Raw genomic sequence first — 16,845 nt, forward strand, 5'->3', positions numbered from 1 at the left:
GCTTTCTAATAGAACCCAGGACCATCAGCCCAGGGATGGTACCACCCACAACGGACTGGGCCCTCCCATCAATCACTAATTAAGAAATGCCCCTGGGGCTGGAGAGATGGCTCAGAGGTTAAGAGCACTGACTGTTCTTCCAGAGGTCCTGAGTTCAATTCCTGGCAACCACATGGTGGCTCACAACCACCTTGAATGAGATCTGGTGCCCTCTGCTGGCATGCAGGCAGAAGACGGTATGCATATAAATAAATAAAATCTTAAAAAACAACAACAGCAAAAAAAGAGAAATGCCCCATAGGCTTGCCTACAGTCAGATTTAATGGATACATTTTCCCAATTGGGGCTCCCTTCTCTCAGGTGATTTTAGCTTCTGTCAAGTTGACATAAAACTATCCAGTACAGGTGCTGATTTTTTTCTTTTTCGTGTGTGTGTGTGTGTGTGTGTGTGTGTGTGTGTGTGTGTGTGTGTGTTTATGTGTAGGCCTGAGTTTGATATTAGGTATCATCCTCCATCACCTTCCACCTTTCTCATTGAGACAAGGTTTTTCTATCAAACCCATAACTTACCAACAAGGGTATTCTCCCAGACCAGTTGTTTCTGGGAATCTCCTGCCTCTGCATTCCAAGGCAGGAATTAGATGCCCCACCTGGGAATCTAAGTGTTGTTAGGGATGCAGAATCCAGTCTTCCCACTCATGTGGCAAGTGCTATAAGCACCAAGCCACCTCTCCAGCACCACTGTTGCCCTTTTTGTCTCGTATATCCTGGGTTGGCCTCCTTCTTAAAGGTGAACTTGAGTTTCTGATCTTCCTGTCTACAGATCCTGAGTTTGAGATTACAGGGATCTGCCCCAGTACTTATTTATAGGGTTCTGGGGATCAAACCCAAGACATCATGCATGCTAGGCAAGGGCCCTACCAACTATAGCCCAGTCCAGCTGCTAACTTAAAAATATCAGATTTCTATGGGCAGAAATTGCATCTCTGCCTTGTCTGGAAATGCTGTTCATATTTCTGTATGGCAGCTGAGACCACGTTGTGGAGTAGCTGTTTACTTTAGATTGGGTATGTATGCACAGACTTCCCAGGGAATAAGGGTCCTTTCCCAGTCTGTGGGTCATTTTCATTGACACCATCTGTTGTAGAGTCATTTGTTCTTAAGACTCAGACTGCATCCCATGTCCTGAAACAAATACAACAACTTTTAACTTGAAAAAGATGGAGTTTGTTGTGTAATGTAAAAAAATTTTTTTTTAAATCAAAACCACTGAACTAGAATACTGGAGGAGTTTCTTAATACCACAAGTACCCCATGGGGATTTGTCTTTGGTAGACCAAAGACCAGTCACTAATACACACTCTGTGCAGATTGCACCAGCTTGACTATGACAGCACTGTCTTATGCCCCATCTAGAGAGTGGCCTAATAGGTTAGAGGCTTATAATGATTACACCACGGGTTACATCATCAGTACACGGAGTGAACAGAAATGCTCTTTGCCGGGCCTCCCTGGTGCCTGCTAACGGGTTGCATGGATTAAGTCCTTTCACCATCTCTGCATTCTAGGCCAGGGGTCAGCAAGGCACATCTATCAACTGACAGATTCAAAGGTGAAAAATGTTGTTTATCTCAGTTTGCTTCTTTCTTGCTGAGATAAAACACCAGGACCAACACAACCTGGGTTTGTCAGGCTTACACTTCCACATTGTAGTCCATGGTGGTGACACATTGCTTATGATTTAATAAAGCTCGCCTGGGGATCAGAATGCAAAGCTAGGCACACTGCTTACCCACAGAAGCTGGGCAGTGGTGGCACACACCTTTAATCCCAGGACTCAGGAGATAGAGGCAGATGGATTTCTGTGAGTTCAAGGGTACCCAGGGCTACATGAGAGTGAATCAGTCTAAAAGAAACAGAGCTCACGCCTTTAATCCCAGGCTAGAGAGGTATAAAAGATAGAAGCAGGCATTCAGTCTTAGGCAATTAGTCTTCAGCCATGTTGAGGACAGGATCCCTCCCCCAGCTGAGGTAGAGGTAAGAGCCAGTGGCTGTTTTGCTCTTCTGATCTTCAGCTTGAATTCTAATATCTGTCTCTGGGTTTTTATTATTTATGCTACAGTCTATCATTGAAGGAAGCCGAGGCAGGAACCTGGAGGGAGGAACTGAAGCAGACATCCTGACAAATAGGGCTTACCGGCTTCCTTTCCATAGCTTGTTCAACTGCCCACAGCGGGCTGGACCCTTCCACATCAATCAGTAATCAGGAAAATGCCCTCACAGACATGCCCACAGGGATAATCTGATGCAGGTGACCCCTCAATTGAGGTTCTGTCTTCCTAGGTGACTCTAGTGTGTGTCTAAGCAGCACAGTGTGGTACAGGACTAACCAAATGAGCCACTGATTATGGGGCCTTGGGAGAAGGACCTAATTCTAGGATCTCCCTGTTCTAATGTGCATCCCCCTTGCTGATAACATGCTATATGTCTGTGATACATCTGTGACATTTGGTGAGGCAGTATTGATACATTTCCTTTAACTGGAACCTGGACTTTCACATTCAGTTGCATTCTTTGTATTTTTAAAGTCCCGTAGATCTTGAAAAGCAGGACAGGTAACGTATCTACCACTATTTTCCAAAAAAAAATTCTTTACTGCCCTAAGAATCCCTTGTGTTTCATTCATTCATCCCCTACTTCCATATCCCCAACTTTTGGCAATTACTGACATTTTACACTCTTTAGTTTTGCCTTTCCTAGAGAGAGTTGGGTCATGCAATAGGTAGCATTTTCTGACTGGTATCTTTCATGAAATGATATGGTTTAAAGTTCCTTTGTGTCCTTTTATAGCTTGATAGTTCATTTCTTTTTCTCATTGAATAACATTCCATTGTGTGAGTATACCACAGATCATTTATCAGTTAACCTATTCTTTTTTTTAAAGACAGGGTCTCTCACTCTATATCGCAGGGTAGCTTTGAACTCACAGCTGTTCCCCTGCCTCAGTCTTCCAAATGATGGGATTACTGGTGTGAAACAGCACATCTAGCTCCCATAACTCATGTCTTAAAAATTGACTTGTGTCACTGGGCGGTGGTAGCGCAAGCCTTTAACCCAGCACTCGGGAGGCAGAGGTAAGTGGATCTCTGTGAGTTTAAGGCTAGCCTGGTCTACAGAGTGAGTTCCAGGTCTGTCTCCATAGTTACTGAGAAACCCTGTCTTGAAAAACAAAAACAGACAAACAAAATTGACTTGTGTCTTCCATAAAAATATGCTGAAATAGAGATTTTTTTAAATACCTACAAATATTGCCTTATTTGGGAATTATATCTTTTTGTAGATATAATCAAATTAAGAGGAGGTCATTAGGGCAGGTTCCTAATTCCACAGGACAGGTCTCTATCCTGTGGAATATCATGAGGAGACAGAAACACACAGAGAACTCTATATGACAGCAGAGTCAAGGAGGAGAGTGATCCAGCTACAAGCCAAAGAACACTGAGGAGCGAGCACCAGCAGCGGTGGAAACAGAGGCCTGGGAGGAGTCTGCTCAGAGCCAGAGAGAATACACCCTATCGATACCTCATTTCTGACTTCTAGACTGAAGTCACTGAGCTGTAAGATAATAGATGTCTGTTTATCAAAACCACCTAGTTGATAGCACTTTGTTGTAGAGCCCTGGGAACCAATAGAAGCATCGAGGGTAAGAAGAATCATTGGTAATTATGACTAACACTGCTGCGGACGCTGATGTGCAGATTTTATGTGGACATCAGTTTTCAGTTCATCTAAGTAAATATGTAGGAGCAAGATGGTTAGACTGAATGTTAAAACTGTGTCTAGCCAGGCAGTGGTGGCTCACACCTTTGATCCCAGAACGTGGAGACAGAGGCAGATGGATCTCTGTGAGTTCCAGCCTAGCCTGGTCTATGGAGCTACTTTCAGGACAGCCAGAGCTATACAGAGAAACCCTATCTTGAAAAACCAAAAGAACAAAAGAACAACAACAAAAACTCTGTCTAGTGTGTGTGTGCACAATTGCGTGTGCATGTGTACATTCAGGTTGCAGGTGGACATTGGGTGTCTTCCTTTTTTAAATTTAAAGATATATATTTTTATTTTATGTGTATAGGTGTTTGATCTACACATGTATTTGGGCCTGGTGCCCCTCTTGAGACAAGAAGAGAGTGTTGGATCCTTTGGTATTGGCATTATAGGCAGCTGTGAGGCACCGTGTGGGTGCTAGGAATTAAACCAGGGTCCACTGGAAGAGGAGCCTGTGCTCTTAACCCCTGAGCCATCTCTCTAGCCCTGCTTATCTTCTTCAATCACCCTTCACCTTTTTTTTTTTTTGAGGCATAGTCTCTCATTGAACTGAAAGACCCCCGAAGAGGTACTTTCGTAGAAGGAGACCCGCACCCAGGAATCAGCGAGACCACGAGCTTGGATGCAAAACCGCAAGAGGCTTTATTGGAGATACGGGTACCCGGGAGACTTAGCTTCTGTGAGGCCAAGCGCCCCGAGCCAAGGGAAAGGGGTCCTTATATAGGGAAAAAGGCGCAAGCTAGGAGCAGGGATTCTATTGGATAATTCTAATGAGGCATTGTACAGAGCTATTCCCATTGGTCAATGTATATGAGGCGCTATACAGGGTTATTCAAATGAGGCAAAGTACAGAGTTATTCAAATGAGGTGAAACAGAGTCTTTCAAATGAGGCGAAATACAGAATCATTTCTATTGGATGGTTCAAATGAGACACAGAGCCATTCCAGATCAGCATATTCTCAAGGTCTGGTGTCTGGTACAACAGACTCAATTCCCCCTCCCTCCGCGTCCAGATGGCTGACCTTGGGGGCGGAGACCTTGGGACGGAGTGTTTCTCATCGGGCGGGGGCTCAGGGGCAGGGCTCCAGGCCGGCTCACTTGGTGTTTGTTCTCGTGCCGGCCCACCTGGTGCTCGTTCTCGGGCCGGGCGTGCGGCGGGTGGCGGGGGAAGTGGAAGCCGCCGGGGGTGGGGATCGGGGAAGCCACCGACAGGAGGAAGAGGAGACAAACTTGAGAAAGAAAGGGCTAAGGGGCAGGGGTCTTTCAGAACCACCACTCACTGATTCATCTCTGCTGTCTGACCAGTGGGCTCCAGGGATCCTCCTGTTTCTACCTCCACAATCCTGGGACTGACAATGTATACTATGCCTGGATTATTGAATGGGTTCTAGGGATCTGAACCCTAGCCCCCGGCCCATACCTGACTCTTTAAGAAGTGTCTTTCAAGGTGACCATTTATTTTGTATTACACCAGCAGTGAGGATGCTTCTCCCTGAGCATGCCTATATCTGATATGTAAGACTTCAGTTTCTGTTGTGTTGTTTTCTAGATCTGCCAATGGGATTAGTATGCATTGGTATCTCCTTATTGTTTTAATTTACAGTCCCCTAGTGATACCTTTTCAAAGGCTTATTTATCATGTATATATTTAGTGCAGCATCTATTTCCTTCTCTTCCCTTAAAAAAAGGATTGATTTATTTTTACTCCGTGTATGGGGTGTGTGTGTGTGTGTGTGTGTGTGTGTGTGTGTGTGTGTGTGTGTGTGACATGTGGGCCTGGTGCCCATGGAGGCCAGAAGAGGCCCTCAGATCCCTTGGAACTGAAGTTGTGTATGCTTATCCACCACCATGTGGGTCCTGGGACCCGAACCTGGGTCCTTTGCAAGAGTAGCAATGCTCTTAACTGCTGAGCCACACTCCACCCCACTCCTCCACAACTTGCTTTTTTGTTTCTTTTCTTTTTCATCCATTTTAAATTGGTTTTTTCTTTTCTTGTTGTGGAATGTTGGGGCTTTGTAGATTCTGTGCTCCTGTCCCTTATCAGATGTCTGAAGATTATCTTCTACTCTGGCTTGGTCTTCACTCTCCTAACAAATCCAAGGGTTATCTCTCAGCGTGTATGTTGTGTATGTATACACGTGTACTGGCTTGTGCAGGTGTGTGCATATGTGTTTAAAGGTGTGTATGGAGGCCAAGGTCAGTGTTAAGTGTTTCCTCATCTCTCTTCTACTTAGTTTTTTAAATTTATTTTTATTTTATTTGCATCGGTATTTTGCCTGCATGTATGTCTGTGTGAGGGTGTCAGATCTGGGAGTTACAGACAGTTGTGAGCTGTCATGTGGGTGCTGGGAATTGAACCTGGGTCCTCTGGAAAAGCAGCCAGTGCTCTTAACTGCTGAGCCATCTCTCCAGCCCTTCAACTTAGTTTTTGAGACGGGATCTCTTACTGGATCTGGAGCTCATCAGTTGGCTAGGAAAGCTGACCAGTGAGCCTCAGGAGTCAACCATCTCCCCTGGACTCCCCGAATTGGGGTTGCCCTTTCCATTAAAACCCTTAGAATACTAATCCCAGTAAGATAAATTCTTGGTTTAGTAATGCCATCTTTGCCATGTCCAAGTCTGGTTATGATTCTCTCTCTCTCTCTCTCTCTCTCTCTCTCTCTCTCTCTCTCTCACACACACACACACACACACACACACACACACACACACACACACTGTGCAGTTCTAGGTATAAAACTCAGGGCCTCACACATACTAGGTAAGTGTTCTACTTTTGAGCTATAGCCTCAGGCCTTGCTTTGTCTCTTCAGGTTTTATCATCTTGCTTTAAAAATGCCTTACAATTTTTCAGCAGGCAGACATGATGTATTCTGTAATAGACAGAGGTAAACAGGCCTGTGGTGAATTTATATCTATCAGCTGGAGTTAGGCTGTGTTTACTGCTTACTGTAACTGTGTCAAAGGCTTCAGTTTCCTCTTTAATTTGGCTCCCTTGTCTAAGTTTCCCTGGAAACTCTTTTGAGTGACAGCTTTCTCAGTTGTAATTCCCTGTGTTTATATTGGAGGCATACTGATGCTGTAGGAAGGTTCTGGTCAGGGGAAGCTTCCGGTAATCTTACAGTTAAGTCTCTTTTGGGTGGGGGCCTGTATTTCAGTAGGTCAGAGTCCCTAGACTGTAACTTCGAGATACATTTTAGCCTTTCCTCCTCCTCTTTGGTGAGACAGGAAACTAAAGGCTGGAGATGTCTAATTGGCTTTCTGCTGGGTAGATGAGGCTCTGATAAACGTAGTTTCCTTTGAAAGGAGGCCTCTGCCACAGAGAACACAGTGATCTGAAAAGGAAGAAAAAAGTCCCCTCTCCTCTTGTCTAGATCTTTATGGTGAAGCAGACTGGGCTCAGTGTGGGGTGCGTCGGGAATGGGAAGTCCTCACTCAGCCTCTAGTGATTCCCAACCACTGTTTAAACAAGCTACTGTGCCCAGCTAAGGCTGTCCTGTTGAGCCGTGTTTCTGTGATTCTCTAATCGATCTCATTTTCAGCACAGTAATTTCACCCTCCATTCCAGTTCTCCATGGGCTCTGAGAAGAGCTGCCATCTTCAGTTTGTCCCTGCATCTATTGTGAAGATGGAGCCATGCCTTTTGAGCTTTGGCATACAATTTGAGCAGAAACTGGAAGAAAGTCATTCTACTGAAGTTTTCATTGGTCTAGAGGAGAACAACAACAACAAAAAAGTGTGACCTTTTGTCCGAAGCCAAATGTTAGATTCTGGACATGTTAATAGATGCCCAGCTCATCACTGGCCTGGAAAGTTCCTTGAGAGCAGAAATGGTTCCCACATCCGAGGCTATGCTGGGTATAGAGGATGCTGTGCCTGCTCCTGTCCCTCTGTGAAACCAATAGCTGTAAAGATCAGACCTGGAGACTCCATGGCTGCCCCCTACCTCTGGAGGAATATGATCTGGTGATGCCATCATAAGGATTTGGAAGATGGAAGAAAGTGAGGCTACCTTAGGGGAGGCTTCAGCCAAAGAACCGTAGCAGTTTTGCCTCTTCCCTTCCATTCCGGAGGTGGCATCCAACAACAGGCTCCAAGCCTTGAATGAATGGTAGGTTGGCTGGTGGCTCGAAAACATTGTCTTTGTCTGTGAATTATGGCCAGGGAACAATGTGATTTTATTAACAGTATCGTTAGTTGGATGTAGATTCTAAGGGATGTGTAGTTTCCTTTTTTTTCAGTTTTATTTATAAAACAACCTTTTTAATTTTAATTAATTAACTTTGAGACAGGGTTTCTCTGTGTAGCCTTGACTTCCCTGGAACTCGATCTTGTAGACAGGCTGGCTTCAAACTCAGAGGTCCACCAGCCTCTGCCTCCCAAGTGCTAGGATTAAAGGCATGCATTACCACACCTGGTTTATTTTAGTTTTTAAAAGATTTATTCATTGTTACTTTATGTATAAGAGGGTTTGCTTGCATGTATGTCTGTGCACCCACATGTTTGCCTGGTGCCCTTGGAAGATGCCATGTGGGTGTTGGGAATCAAACCTTGGCCCTTTAAAAGCAGCCAGTACGCTTAAATGCTGAGCCACTCTCCGGCTTCCTGTTTTTTCAATTTTTCCAATATATACATATATTTGTTGTTGTTGTTGTTGTTGTTAGGGCCTATGCTGATTAGTTTTATGTTAATTTGACACAAACTAGAGCCATTGAGAAGGGGAACTGTGAGGGTCAAAGCTACATTTTAAGCCTAAGAGACCCATGAAACAAAAATGCCTGTGATCTGCAAGCCCCTTGCCCAAGGGCAGATAGTTCCTGAAATGATGAAGGCTATTGTTTATGGGAGATAACAAGTCACATGTTTTCGCTCCCCTAAACAAGTTTGCTTGACCCATCTGCACTGGATATGCTTGATCACATGTGTGTGGGAGACTCACAGACAGGAAATATGTCAGGATGAATGCTTGCTCCTGATTGGACCTAACAAGGGGATAGTTAAGCCTCTGCAAACCATCACTTTTGGAAACCTAGAGATGGACCTGGCCAGAGCCCATCAGCAAGCCCGAGCTTACTTCAAATTGTGGTAATGGTCTTTTTCTCACCAGAACCTCAGTTGAGAAAATGATCCCACCAGATTGGCTTGTGGGTAAGCCTTTGGGACATTTTCTTGATTGATAATGGATGTGGGAGGGCCAGCTCACTATGAGTAGTGCCATCCTGGGTTGGTAGTCCTGGGTTCTGTAAGAACGCCATTGGGAGCAAGCCAGTAAGCAGTACCCACCATGGCCTCCGCATCAGCTCCTGCCTTCAGGTTCCTGCCCTGCTTGAGTTCCTGTTCTGACTTTCTTTGGTGATGAACAGCAATGTGGAAGTGTCAGCCAAATAAACCTTTTCCTCCCCAACTTGCTTTTTGATATGGCGTTGTGTTGGAACAATAGAAATCCTAACTAAGATACAAGGCAAGGTCTCTAGTTCAGGCTGGCTTGGAATTTATTATGTAGCCAAGAATGACCCTGCTTCTGATCTTCCTGCCTCTATCTTGTGAATACTGGGATTACAAGTACCACCATGTTTGATTTATGTCATATTGGGAATCCAACCCAAGGTTTGTGCTATCACCCACAAGGAAAAATTGTAGATATATGTCTATATCTATAATATCTTATAGATATAATTATATACATATATTTGTAGTCTGATTTATAATGTATGTTTTAAAAAAGTCTCTTGTACCCCTTATTGCTCTGAGCAGTTACCTTCTGCTACTTATTCCAAAACTATGCATTTTGTCTGCAAGATCATAACTCACATGATTTTAGAAATTTCTATTGAGTGGTTTGTTAAATAAAATGCTCAGTTCTTTCCCATATACCCCACATAATAATCCTTCAGTTCTCCCAGTTTAAAAAAATAAAAACAAAAGACTTGAAACAGATCTCCCAGGTAAATACCTATTTCTGCCTCCTCCACATATTTCCTTTCACAATAATTATGTCATAATTTTAGCCAAGTCCATATTCAGTGTTTACAGTGTGTGTGTGTGTGTGTGTGTGTGTGTGTGTGTGTGTGTGTGTCTGAAAACAAGCAGACAAAACCATGCCAAGCTGTATTTCCTTGGTAGCTTTCTATTTATTGTGCAAATTTCTGTTGTCCTAAAGAGAAGCAAAGCTTTTGTTTCTTTGCTCAGTTTTCCATATACTCATTGAAAGGAGAAGTATCATCTCAGGACCCCCAAGACCAAGTTCTCAGCACAAAGGATTGGCACATAGGGAATCAGAGGTTTATAAAGATATAAGGGGAACCCTGTGTTTGCATGAGGTGTTTCATTTTTTGTTTTGCTTTGTTTTTTTGGGACAGGGCTTCTCTGTAGCTTTGGACCCTGTCCTTGAGCTTGTTTTGTAGACCAGGGTGGCCTTGAACTCACAGAGATCCTCCTGCTTCTGCCTCCTGAGTGCTGGGATTAAAGGAGCATGCTACCATTTTAATTGGGCATGCTAATTAGGTGAGCCAAAGGGGCCTTTTGATTGCTGGGCTTCAGTACTTCAATAGCTGGACCTTGGTAATCAGCTTCAGGAGGAGGAAGTTATACCAAATAAGGGAATAGACCTTGGTGGCTTTAGGATTGTCATCTAATGGTTTTTGGCAAAGCAGAGGGAATGAGGGAGAAGGACAAGGCCTTCCAGAGCCATACCTGTCACACTCAAGCTGACCAGAGTCCCTTCACTCATCACTAGTCACTCCTTACTGTATTAATTTCCTGTGATGGTTACAGTTAATTTTCAACTTGACTGACTCTATAATGACCTGAGAGATGAGCCTCTGGGCATGCCTGTGGGTTTAGCTCCATTAATTTAGTTAAGGTGTGAAGAAAGTTAAGGCCCACTGTGGGTGGCACCATTCCCTGGCTGGGGTCTGGACTGTACATAGGGAGATGGGAACTGAGCATCAGCGGGTTCTCTGCTTCCTGACTGTGGATAGCAGTAGCTTCAAGCTCCTGGTCACTTCCCTACTGATACACTGCATCTTGTGAGTCAGAACAAACTCTTTCTCCCATGAGTTGCTTTTGTCAGAGTATCTTATCACAGACTGGGGAAAGGAAACTAAGACATTTCTTATTGCTGCTTCAACAGTTTCTTAACAAAATTTGTTCCTTGAAACAGCACCTATTTCTCTCCCTATCTTTTCTGGCAGTGCTGGGAACTGAATACAAGGTCCTACGCATGTTAGATTGATGCTGTATCACTCACTGACAGACACTCTCAGTCCCGAAACACATTTGTTTCTTGTCTCATGGTCCAGTAGACAGGAAAGCATCCTGTGTGAGTCAGTTGGCTCCCTTTCCCTGCTTTGAGACTCTGTAGTAAAAGGGTGCCAGTTGAGGGACAATCCATACTGATTTAGATCTTATATTTGAATTCATTTCTAGGCTCGGGAGGTTATGGCTCGAGTTCTAATTCCTCTAGCCACTTCCCTCTTGGCTGTGTTCCAGGCTCTTTGCTCCTGGAAGCTGTCTGCATTCCTTTGATTCTGCCCTTCCCCACACCCCACCCCATCAAGGGTGAGCCTGGAATCTTTGCCCTTTCCATTTTATGTCATCTCTCTGCCTTCCTCTTCTGCCATCTCCGTCATCCCAGCTGAGAAACTCCTCAGCTTGTAAGGCTTCCTATGGGTAGTCTGCTCTTCTGACCATGTTTAACTCATTCAGTTAATCTAGGGTGGTCTTCCCTACTCAACATCTCAACATCTGCAATGACCCTTTGTCACGTGACACCCCCACAGAGTGCATGCAGCATTCGGCATGGACATCTTTGCCAGACTGTTCTGCGTATGGTATGTTTTCTCTCTAGTACATTAATTCATTCAACAAATATTTCTTAGATTCCCATCCCCCCTCCCCCTTCCTTTCTCCTTCCTTCTTTAAGTACAGAACATTGGCAGTGAGGGCCTAACACAAGAGCTCTACCGTTGAGCTCTTTTCTCCAGCTCTCTCTCACTTTTTTTCACTTTTTGAGGCAAGGTCTCAAAAAGTGGCCTGATCTTATGTCACTAATGCCCTTCAACTGCTGATCCTCCAGCCCCCTAACCCTCCTCAGTGCTGGAATGACAGGAGAGTACCACCACACATGTTTTTAGTTTGGTTGCTGGGAATTGAACTCAGGACCTCTGGAAGAGCAGCCAGTGCTCTTAACCTCTGAGCCATCTCTCCTGTCCTGTTTGGTTTTTTGAGAGAAGGTCTTACTGTGTAGCTCGGACTGCCCTGCAATTCACTATGTAGACAAGAATGGCTTTCAGCTTGCAGGTCTCTGCCTCTCAAATGCTGGGATTACAAGGTGGGCCACCTGGGCCACCACACCCAGCTGTGATGACATCATTCTTACCTTTCTCAAGCATCTGTATTGCTGTGGCAAAATCAGATGCCTTTGTGATTCTTTTCTTTCTTTTCTTCCTTCTTTCCTTCCTTTCTTTTTCTTTTCTTTTTTTGGGGCAGAGGGGATTTTCAAGACAGGGTTTCTCTGTGTAGCCCTCCCTGGCTATGCTGGAAGTTTTTCTCTGTTCAAGACCAGGCTGGTCTTAAACTCAGAGATCCACCTGCTTCTGCCTCCCACATGCTAGGATTAAAGGTGTATACCACTACTACCAGGCTGCCTTTATGGTTCTTTTAAAGGTCTTTACACATCTATCTATTTATCTTGTATGCGTGTTAGAAAGAAGAGAGAGAGAGAGAGAGAGAGAGAGAGAGAGAGAGAGAGTGTGTGTGTGTGTGTGTGTGTGTGTGTAGGTGTAGGAGCCCACGTGGAGGTCAGAGGATAGCCTTGGGTGTTGGTCCTCAACTTTCACCTTGCCTGAGTCACCGTCTCTTGTTCCACACCATGTAAACCAAGCTACTGGGTCTGTGAACATCAGCACATTTGTTTTTTCTCTGCCTCCTGTGTTGCTATGGGTGCATTGGGATTACAGACAGGTGCTACCACATTGGTTTATGTGAGTGTTGGGGATTTGAACTCAGGTCCTCACACAACCTAAACCAAGGGTCTTGCCCATAGATAAGCACTCTACCACTGGGCCAAGGGCTCGACCTTCTTCCTTTTGGCCTACATGGATTGTTACTCTTTGCTTTTCATTGAAAGAATTATGATCATCCTAAGTAAGCACCAAAACAATTAGAAAATGATAGAATGAACCCACATGTTTCTATTGCTTAGTGGCGAGTAAGCAGTATGTTTGTTATAGCCATTTGGTACATTGGACAGTTCTGACAAATGAGAACTTAAAAACAAAAGCAGGCAGCCATTTATTCCACAGTCACACCCAAGGGAACTGGCAGTGATTTTTACACAAGTTTGGTTTAGTTTCTCTGATTATCTTAGACGTGGCTTTCCATGTTACTGTTAAAGTAGGATCTGGATGTGACTGCTGGGCCTTCAGGTCCTCGGCGTGTTTGGAAATATGACAGCACCTTTGAATGTGTTATACATTGATAATTCTACCTAGAGACTGGAGGCTGTGCAGATGGGACTGCAGACTTCCTGCTGAGCCATCTCAGGGAGTGAGCACTGTCTGTGGCTCCTCAGTGAGCTCGCCCAGTGAGGAAATCCATCCCGTGCACTTCTGCGACTGCTGTGCATGTGTGGAATTGTATTTTTAAAAAATTTTATTTATTTATTATGTGCACATTGTTTCTGCCTGCACACCAGAAGAGGGCACCAGATCTCATTGTAGATGGTTGTGAGCCACCATGTGGATGCTGGTACTTGAACTTAGGTCCTCTGGAAGAGCAGCCAGTGCTCTTAACCTCTGTGCCATCTCTCCAGCCGGTGAAATTGTATTTTGACAATCTCATTTCTTTGTCTCTTTAGTTTCTACATTTTTGCTTCCTGGGGCTCCAACTCTTCAGACATTTGGCCCCCTGATATGGTTTTTTAATTTCTAATTTTCTTTCCCTCCCACTTTTAACCTTTTTGTCTTTTGGTCTACCGTCTGGATTTTCTTTTCCGACCTCAACTCAGTGACAGTGCGTCCAAGGGATGGAAATGGAAATCACTCTCAGAATTAGAAGCAGAAAGTGCTTGAACACAGGGAATTAGGTCTTGTGAACTCCGCGGAAAGAGCTGCAGTCTAGGAGATCTCGTTTCTGAGTCACCACAGCTGTGCCTGAGAGGCACGAGTTGCCACTGCTTCTGGGGCCATCACTGTATGTGTTAGGCAAATGGTGAAGAGAAGGCTGCCATCTTGCTCGGGAGAGAAACTAAAATTTCAAGGTAGTCTATGACATGGTAATTTACAAGTGGTCTTTTATGTCTCTCCTCTCTGGTTCAGAGAAGTCCACAAGAGGAATCTGAAACAGTTTTATAGTTCTTACCAATGTTGCCAGGCAAGAGGCTGCGGTGCTGGCGAGACTAGCATTCTCCTAGGTTGCCTAGGAGATTGCCTAGACGTGGTCATGAGAATGATGAGCTCACTGAAAGGTAGACATTACGTTGTAAAAAATAAATAAATAAAATTAGAAGATCCTGGGGGCTGAAGAGATGGGCTCAGTAGTTAAATGCACCAACTGTTCTTCCAGAGGACCTGAATCTGATTCCTAGCACCTGTGTTGGGTGGCTCAAAACTGCCCGTAACTCCGGCAGACCTAGCGCCCTCTTCTGGTCTTTGTGCGCATCTACACCCAAAAGCATTCTAATCATGTTTCAATTTCATGATAGCTAGCCCGGAAATAAACTTCCCAGTGAGTCTAAGCTGTGTAGATTTCTACCCGCAGAGAGACTGACAGGACACTGGCATGCTCCGGCACTTCCTCCTGCTCTAGGTGCTTCACAGAGCTCTCTGCCTCTAGTCTCCATCTTCAGAGCACCAGATGGGCAGAAAGAACCATTAATTTATAGGGTGTTTATGTATGTATTTTAAGAATGATATTTTTTAACATTTCATTTTAAGTAAGAAAACACCTGCCATATTCCCTTTAAGTGATTTATTTTTATTATATGATGATGCATGAATATATTTTCAGTGTAAGAAAATGAAAATAAATATATGTTTCCTGTGATCGTCAGCCTCCAATGTGCTCTCCCTGCTCCGGAAGTAACTGCAGATTAAGTGTATAGCAGCACCAAGTAACCATTGTAGGTGAGGCTGTGCTGCAGTAACAAACATCCCCGAAACCCCAGGGTTCACGGTCATATGGATTTATATCTCTCTGTGTTGGGGGATGGTGTGCATGCATGTGGGGGCCGGAGGCTGATATCGAAGTCTTCCTTGATTGCTTTCCACTTTATTTCCTTGTTTAAAAAATGAGAGAGCCAGGGTCTCTCATTTAGAGCCAGAGCTAGTTGATTTGGCTACCCTAGCTAGCTAGCCATCCCCAGGGATTCCACTGACACTTCCTCCAAAGGGCAAGAGTAACAGGCAGCTGCCATTCCCAACCCAGCATTTATGTGGGTGCTAGATATCGGGACTCCAGCCATCACGCTTGTAGAGGGAATGCGCTATCCGCTGAGCATACTTACATTGTATTCTTCACATATTTTTTATGAGTTAGCTTCAGCTGTATTTCTGGACGCAGGTTGAAGAAGCAGCTGGTACCTGCTGGTCTCATGGTAGAAGGGAAAGGAAGAATGATGGGGCCTTTTGAAACTTCTGCTTCGACGTCTCCTGTGTCACTGCCACTCACAGTCCCATAGCCAAAGCAAATCCGACGTCCACACCCGACTGCCTTTGGTGGTGGTGTATATTCCTTTCTTGTGGAGACGCAGAGAAAACTTCCCATATTTCTTGTGGAACACATGAAATTTGTTATGGGTTTGGTCTTTCTATGTTATACAAATAGACCCAGCCTCCGTTTTAGTTAACTGCATAGCATGCTGTGCTGTGTGAATATAGTTATTTTATCAATAAAGTTTGTCTGACTGTTTTTCTAGTTGAGGGCATTTAGGTGATTTCTAATTTTTGGCTCTTGTAAACAAGGGTGTTGCAAGCAGCCTTCCACTTGCCCCTTGTGCAGATATTTGCTCGTGTGTGTCTGATGTGGGTACAGAGACATGGAATTGCTCATGGACAGGCATCCATTGGCTCTGGGCCCACTCGTCCTCCCCACCCCCCAAATGCAGTATCCTCACTGGCAGAGTGTTGTAGGTCTTGTGAGAGGGGGCTGGTCAGAGTAGGTCCATTATCATGTCTCCAAAAGCTTTGGAGGCAAGGAGAGCAGAGACTCCAGCAGAAGACAGTCATGTGGGGAGAGGGATGAAACCAGTGCAGTGTGGCCCCACAGGGAGGGAGCTGTGGGAATAAATGTCTTGGGTCACCCTTTTCCTCTGTCTCCTACTGGGCTGACCTCAACCAGATGGCAGCAGAATCTGTTGATGTAACCCATGCAAGCCTGCCTCCTGGGACACAGAGGAACCTGAGGAAGACAAAGAGCAAATACAGTGGGGGGGGGGCAGACAGGAGGTGTTCACCCCATGTACTTCCCACCCCCAGACAAAGAGTTCAGTTACTTGTCAATATCATAGGTGAAAAGTGGAACTTTTAAAAAATTCAGTTTGCATTGTTCTGTCCATTGTAACGCTGAATTTTCCCTATTATTGTGAGGTTATTGCCCTCTCACATTTGCTAGCAACTTCCTATCCTATTGGCGGTTTGCTTGCTCTGATTCCTGTGCATACACTTTGCTGCCCTTGTTTCAAAAATGAATTTTTTTTTCTGATGATGAGATGGATGTAAACCTTTTATAGATCTGATCTTTCACAGTGTCCCTTGTATTTTGCTTCCATTTTGTCATAGAAAGGCTTAAAACATTAAAGTAGTAATCCAGCCAGGCGTTGGTGGCACACGCCTTTAATCCCAGCACTCGGGAGGCAGAGGCAGGCGGATCTCTGTGAGTTCGAGACCAGCCTGGTCTACAAGAGCAAGTTCCAGGACAGCCTCCAAATCCACAGAGAAACCTGCCTCAAAAAACCAAAAAAAAAAAAAAGTAATTCATTTATTTAAATTTTACATACATTTTTATTTGCTCCTTGAGAA

This window comes from Cricetulus griseus, chromosome 6 (genome assembly GCF_003668045.3).
Source record: "Cricetulus griseus strain 17A/GY chromosome 6, alternate assembly CriGri-PICRH-1.0, whole genome shotgun sequence".
Lineage (NCBI taxonomy): Eukaryota > Metazoa > Chordata > Mammalia > Rodentia > Cricetidae > Cricetulus > Cricetulus griseus.